The sequence below is a fragment of the Protomyctophum parallelum genome (genome assembly GCF_964188405.1).
Source record: "Protomyctophum parallelum genome assembly, chromosome: 7".
NCBI lineage: Eukaryota > Metazoa > Chordata > Actinopteri > Myctophiformes > Myctophidae > Protomyctophum > Protomyctophum parallelum.
The window spans coordinates 47,783,517-47,791,233 of NC_139705.1; positions in this window are offsets into that span (position 1 = coordinate 47,783,517).

Sequence of the window (7,717 nt, forward strand, 5' to 3'; positions counted from 1 at the left end):
GTTACAGACTTAGATTATTAATATTATTACAAAACATACTTCAGCCCTATTTTAACTTCAATGTATAAACTCACAATGTGTCGAATCGCTGTGTCGAATATGCTATTTCCAAAAGGTTTGTATACATTTTAGACATAAATATGATTACATGTGAAACGATAATCATATGACCTTATATACGGTTCCATATATGGTTCCATTTGTACACTCTCTGAGTTAATGGGGTCCTTGCAAATAAAATATTTGAGAACCACGTGGACTCTGGATTCTTGTCTTGACATTCAGTAATTGGGTCTTATGATAAAAAAATAAGAACATTATAACATGTGTAAAAAAGGAAATCTAAAATATGCCACAGACCAAGTGTGTGACAAGACCAAGGGCTCCATTTTCGTCACCGCTAAACCCCTTATCCCTAAACTTATTTGCCTTTTTTGTACTATTTTGAAAAACATTTTTGAATAGTTCAACTAGCCAATCTACATTGACATGTTGTGAGCTTGTACTGGTCATTTTAACTATTCAACAATGTTTTGCAAAATAGTAATAAAAAGGCAAAGACGTTTAGGGATAAGGGGTTTAGCGGTGACAAAAATGGAGACCCAAGTCTTTGCCACGGATACATTTTGTCCGTGTACGGAGTCCGGACTGCAGCTGCAGGAAGGAGGCACTCACCGGGGCTTCCAATTTGGCATATCCTGACAGACCATTCATCATGGATGGACACTAGTGGGACCAGTGGTGCCTGTGCAATGTCAGGAGTGGGTGAATGGACAGAGCTAAGAGTGGTTGAGTGGTTCTCAAACATTTTCGTGTCAAGGTCAATAAGGACCCCTCAATGTGGATTTGGCCGCAGACCCCCACCTGAAAATATTTTGTGCCAAGATTGTGGTGTTAAAAATGTTCAAATATTCATATTTCTTGCAAAAATATTTCACGATTATCATTATTTTAAACACCGATGTAATACATTATATTAGGGTTAAAGTGGTTAAACGGAATTAGATGAACACATTTGCTGAGGAACCCAGTTAACCCATTCTGACCTGAGATCAGATTCTAAAAATGTCTGTTTGAAAATGACAGTTTTCTGAAAAAGCTATGTTTCTATGTCAGTCGTTCTTCGATTTTTCAAAAATAGCAGACCTACAAGCTCATATCGCGCCACTCGGTGGCGCGATATGAGCTTGTAGATCTGCTATTTTCTTTTTTTTTTTTTTTTTTTTTAAGATATTTTTTTGCGGCTTACGCCTTTATTGATTTTTTAAGGGATAGAAAGTAGGCTGACAGGAAACGGGAGAGAGATGGGGGGATGACATGCGGTAAAGGCCGTGTCGGGTCCGGGAGTCGAACCCGCGGCACACCGCGACTGGATCACCAGTCCGGTGCCCAGACCGTTACGCTACGGCCTGGGCCGATCTGCTATTTTTCAATAGCTAAAGCATAACATGATGCTGACACCAAAATGGGTGCCCGCCCAGAATGGGTTAAGGACCCCAGGTCCCACTTTGAGAACCCCTGCATTTGGCCGCCGACCACCATAACTCTGATTTGGTTCCATTTGTATACTCTCAGAGTATAAGGTTCCTAACTATCAATCATTTTAATGTGGACGACCCTGGAACCCCTTCAAGGACCCCTGGGGTCCCCAGACCCCACTTTGAGAACCACTGGTCTACTACAGCTGCTCCTTAACTTTTAGACAGAGCACAGCTATATACTGATGAGATTTTGCCAGCGGTTTGGGCTCTCAAACTCCTGCAGCCTTTCTTGAAAACACTTCCTGCTCTGGACCGACCATGCATCCTGACTGACATAGTCCTGACTTTTATGTTGATAACGACAACAGGAAGTGAAATGCTTATTCTAGTTATGCTTGACACAGGTCTTGTAATTATGCTCTCTTTACAGTGGTCCCTCTAGCACTCTCTCTCTCTCTATTTCTTGCTGAACTGTTTATCCATATTGTACGCTGATATGTTGCTTATTAGGGTTATTTTCTGCAATGTTTTGGCTAATGTTCCCCTCAGAACATGGATGCTGCATGGGGTCCAGGTACGGTTCTGGACCGACAGCTTCTCAAACTTTATCATGCCAAGGACCTCCTAAATTAAATGTATTTGGCTGCAGACAGCAGACCCCCATCTGGAAATGTGTTGTGCCAGGGAGAAGCTTGTACATCTGCCATGCCCATTTTTCAATAGTCAACATAAATGGATACAGTGGCTAAAATTATTGTGATGGTATATTAAATACTTGTGCTGGTGATCCCCTGGAACGCCCCCAAGGACCCCTGGGGGTCCCCGAAGCCCACTCTGCAGAAGGCATCCGATTATTTAAAAATAAATACAGCCTGAAGCATAAACATACTGCATAGGAGTGAGGAATTGCCTCTCAACTGTAAATAAAGGTGATGAGGATGCAGGGCGGCTGTGGCTCAGGAGGTAGAGCAGGTCGTCCAATGATCCCTGGGTCGGCGGTTCGAATCCCGGCTCCTCCTGTCCACATGTTGAAGTGTCCTTGGGCAAGACACTGAAACCTACATTGCCTCCAATGAGTCGGTCGGTGTGAGCTCGCCACCATTGGTGTGTGAATGTGGGAAGTGAGGACGCTGGCGTCGACTGTTCGCCGCTTCACCTCCCAATGTATGAATATGAACCATTGTAAAGCACGTTGAGCACTTGGAAAAGCGCTCATTTTTTACAAATGAATAATAAAATGTATAGTTACAATGGGTTCATATAGGAAGGATAACATTTATATCAAATATCTACACTGAATCAAGCAACTTAAAAACTGGGGTAAAACACAAAAGCCTGTTAAAATGATCCTAACCATGTTTGCTATACAGGGACACATGATGGGGAGGTGAGCTGGGTGGGGACGTTCTTCTGTTTCCCAGATGGCCTCTCTGTACCCATTCAGCTATGGCTGCCTGCCACCTGGGCTATTTTTGAGAATTGTCACCTCCAATGACAGGCCCAAAATAGATCTAGACACCAGGGGTAATGCCATTAAAACGGAAAAGTAGATGGTATTGTGTGTGTGCTAGACAACATGCAGGCATAATCGGATGCCATAACCCCCAAGTTGTGTCCCCAGGTGCCCTGAACCTGCTTGAGTTCAGGAAGTGCATGCTTGTTTGTTTCCAGTGATGGAAACTCTCTTTTTAAAACTTGAGTAAAAGTATCAATACTACCATGTAGAAATAATCTGTTACAAGTAAAAACTTTTACTCAAAATTAATTTGAGTAACAAGTAACAAGTACAAATGTATTGGCATCAAAATGTATACTTGAAGTACCAAAAGTATGCAGAATGCCCAGTTTCACAAGTTTCCAAATGTATAAAATCTTTTAAAAATAGCAGATCTATGAGCTTGAGCTTGTAGATCTGCTATTTTCAAATGGCCGAAATGTACATTAGCCTAGGGCTGAAGTGGGTAATGTACGTTTTGTTATTAGTACGGTAAGTAATTTACTTGGCCTAAGTCAGGTTTACTGTTAACACAAATTGGCCCAAATCATTTAATCCTCTTGTGTTATGTAATGTCAGACAGCATTATTTGTACATCAATCTAATAGTTCCATCAATCTAATAGTTTAATTGTTATAAATGTTTTGTAATTAGAAATTTAGAAATTAGTTTTTTGTTTTCTGAAAAAAGGCAGTGGTTTTCTCATCAAAAAACAAAAAAAACGTAACAATTTAATGATAATTTTAAAAAGAAACTATCGATATACAAATGTATAAATAGGCTACTCTATTGTTGTAACACTGCATCATCTTTCTTCTATACAGTAAAACAAACAAACACAACAGGACCAGATGTCAGAATAGGAAATAGAGCCTCCCTTTATTGCCAAGTGTGACCATGAGTTCATCATACAAGGAAATGACTTTGGCATGTGGTGCTGCTGTGAAAGTGCAGCAGCAAAACTCTTACAATTGAGATTAACAACAAAGTATATAATATATATATATATTATATCAAGAAAGAGTCAGATTGACAGCACTTTGAAGAGCAGACATTTGAAAGGAGATGAATTTGACAGCAACAGGTGCATATTAAGAAAGTGAGTATGTGGTTGTAAAAAATCGTTGCAGTCGGACAGAAATGCCTCTTATATCCTACTGTAACCTTTTTTGTGTTTCCCCCCCCCCGTAAATGAATGCCCTACTTGATCATACTACAGCCTCACACAGAAGTATCAAAAGTAGCAGATGTATACAAGCTCGAAAGTCTATGCTCGAAACGCATCTCGAAGCGACGCGTTTTGAGCTTGTACTTTTTGCTATTTTTAATAGAATCCTGGAACGTTTTGACAGAGAAGATATGTAAGCAGGGCTGTTATCTGTTTGTGACACAAACACAATGATTTGATTGGCTGAGCAAAGTACACTGAGGATAAAAAGTGAGGGCAGAAAAGTGAAGACGCCAAAAGTGATTGGCCGGAATGACATTTGTGATGATGATTGATTGGCTAAGCACGGAATCTGATGTATGAAGATGTATGATGATAAGACCGCCCCTCACTTCACACGAGTGTGTGTGTGTGTGTGTGTGTGTGTGTGTGTGTGATGCTGCACAGGACAGCGCAGACTCAGAAAGGAGAGAGCATCCAATAAACCATCCAATAAACCGGTCCAACCCAAACCCACCACTGCATTCACCTGTCCACACTGCACCAGAGTAATCGGGTCCAGAATCGGCCTCCATCGCCACCTGACGACCCACAAGGACCAAGAAGGAGGACAGTCATACTCGGATACTAGTGACCGCCGATGATGATGGTGTGTGTGTGTGTGTGTGTGTGTGTGTGTGTGTGTGTGTGTGTGTGTGTGTGTGTGTATATGGCTTTTGAAGATTACGTCATATGGCAGCCAAGTCTATGGGATTGTTAATGTTTGTTTACTGTAGGTCACTTATGACATTAATCGTTTGCCAGCCAAGTCTATGGACTTTGAGAATATTACAATGTTTGTTTAGAGCACTTTAGAGAACCCTTTAGAGCCACTGAGCCAGCCAAGTCTACAGACTTTAAAGATGGAGTGCTATGATTTTTGTACTGTTTCTGATTTGTGTCATTATGTGTCTATGGAGTTAACATTACTCTAATAGTCCCTCCAGGTGTGGTTAGAATATTCAAATGTGTCTTCCCTGTGTATTTTTGGTTTCTTCCTGAACGCTGAAAGCCTTTGAGTCAAACGGCCCAATCGAAAATAAACCATTTTTGTGATATCCTAATCCGTCTGGGCACATATGAGCAGACAGCCGCGGACAGAAGAAGCTGCGTTTTGTGTCATTTCCGAGTTTTTAGACAGCTGGTGGATGGAAAAGAAGCTCCACCTCCACGCAGCTGACTGCCTCGGAGGAGAGCGTTTCCGGGAATCTGTCCGCCGCGTCAGTCAGCTGCGTGGGTGGAGCTTCTTTTCCATCCACCAGCTGTCTAAAATCGGAAAACGCAACTTCTTCTGTCCGCGGCTGTCCGCTCATAATTATGTGCCCAGACGGAGTAAGGGGCTGATTTTCCCCTCTCCTGCTGACTCCTGCTGAGTGACGAGTCAGTAGAGTCGGTAGGAGACGGGAGGAGTCAGGAGGAGTCAGGAGGAGTCAGGAGGAGTCAGTAGAGTCGGTAGGAGACGGGAGGAGTCAGGAGGAGTCAGGAGGAGTCAGTAGAGTCGGTAGGAGACGGGAGGAGTCAGGAGGAGTCAGGACGGAGGGTCTGGCTGTCAGTTTAGAAAAAGGCAGTCTGTCATTTTCCAGGCTTATACTGCAGGCTCTCTGCCTATACTGTAGGTTCTCTATAGAGTCCTCGCCACGTCACTCGCTCATCCTCTGGCTCATCTGCACTATATGGCTATATGTTTTTCAGTTGAAACAGACTATGAAGATAAAGGGGACAATAAAGACTAGTATTATTAGTTAAACTCCTGTGTACATTTGGAATAGGGGCACTGGTTTGTGTACTGTATGTATACTTAGACTGTGACTGTTGTGGGTTGAGTTAATGAGCTTCGGGTGGACCTACATAGGAAGGGCCTTAGATAGAAAGAGGCCTTGGAACTGGTCTCGGTGGAATGCAGCTACTGAGGAAGGCACTGCCAAGGCATTTGGCTGCACCAACAATGGGCAACATGTTGAATAAATAGAGAAACACATTTTTTTCCAGAGCCATGTGGGTCATGTTTTATTTTAATTGAGTCTCGGGTGGAAACCTCATATGTCCAAAACTATTACCTTTCAGAAGTGTATAATGTGTTTCAAGTGTGCGGATCTGCTACTTTTGATGCTTCTGTGTGACACTGTATGATCAAGTAGGGTGTAAATTTATGAAGAAACTTAAATAGGAGGAGATTGATTGAAGGAGATTGACTTGGAGGAGATTGACTTGTGCTTTCAAACGAAAGCACAAGTCAATACAATGCTATGATGATGAAACCAGAAAAGAATCACTAAGACTTGTTTACATCAAGGTCCTCCAGATAAGAGGTTTCTGTCCGACAGCGACGATATATGTTTTGGTGGGTGAGCAACTCTGAAATACCACAAATTAAATAAGTCTCTGGATATACTGTAGGCCAGGGGTTTTCAACTGATTGTGAACCAGGGACCACCACCCTGACTTCGAATCAACCTGGGGACCACTATTGTGTTGGGTGGGGAACTGGGGATATGGGCTAAGATTAGTGCTTTTGTAAGTTAACACTTGCTATGCATCCCATGTGTATACATCCCACTGTTTCTCAACCGTTGACTACTACTGGTAAAATGTCCTAATAATAATGACTCAACCAGACAATCCGGTGCACTTCCCCCTTCTTGAGATTCTAACACCCTTTTTCTGTTGAATTTCTTGAACTTGAACTTCTCAGTAAATGACTACATGGATGGACTCATCACACGTCACTAGTTGACGGTTTCTCAACAGTGGAAAGAACATTTAAAACAAATCCTACATTACTAAATGCATGGTCAGGGACCACATGCAATACCTCCATGGACCACCAGTGGTCCACGGACCACCTGTTGAAAACCCATGCTGTAGGCTATATGGATGTGTATGTAGCAGTAGATGGAAGCTAGGGTGAATAGGCTCTGTGCACATGCAGCAGCACCCTATAGGTGTTACCGATGATACTAATCTAATGAAGGCTCTGTTACGTTTTGGTCAGAGTCAGGGTGCTGCTATTGTGCATGTTGGCTCACTGAAAACACACTGGTACACCAGTGGTGGGTCTCAAAAAGTCTCCTTGAGTGCATGGGTTCCAAATGGCGCCGTACAGGTGTGTATAGCTGACAGTGCACAAATGGAACCAAATGGACCTGTAAGGCCGGGTCCATTTGGTTCCATTTGTACGCTCTCAGAGTTATATGGGTGCCCTTGAATTAAAACGTTTGAGAACCTACTGTACTAAATGGAACAGGGCCTTAATTAATATGTTGGCAACATATTAAGCTGGTGCACCATATACAGTACATTCTCAACACCATTCAGTGGACTGTTGGGGAAGAGGAACACTTTTTTGTTTTAGTAAACAGTGATATAGCTTCTAGTGCATATAGTATTCTATTATACTCAAATAGCCTAACATTAACATGGTTGAACAGATTTTATTCTTCCCAAAGACTCCCCCAAATAAACACTGCACTAGAAGTTATACGGTTGTTGTTAAATTACAACAAATATCTAGTTTTAATGTATTACAAATCAAAC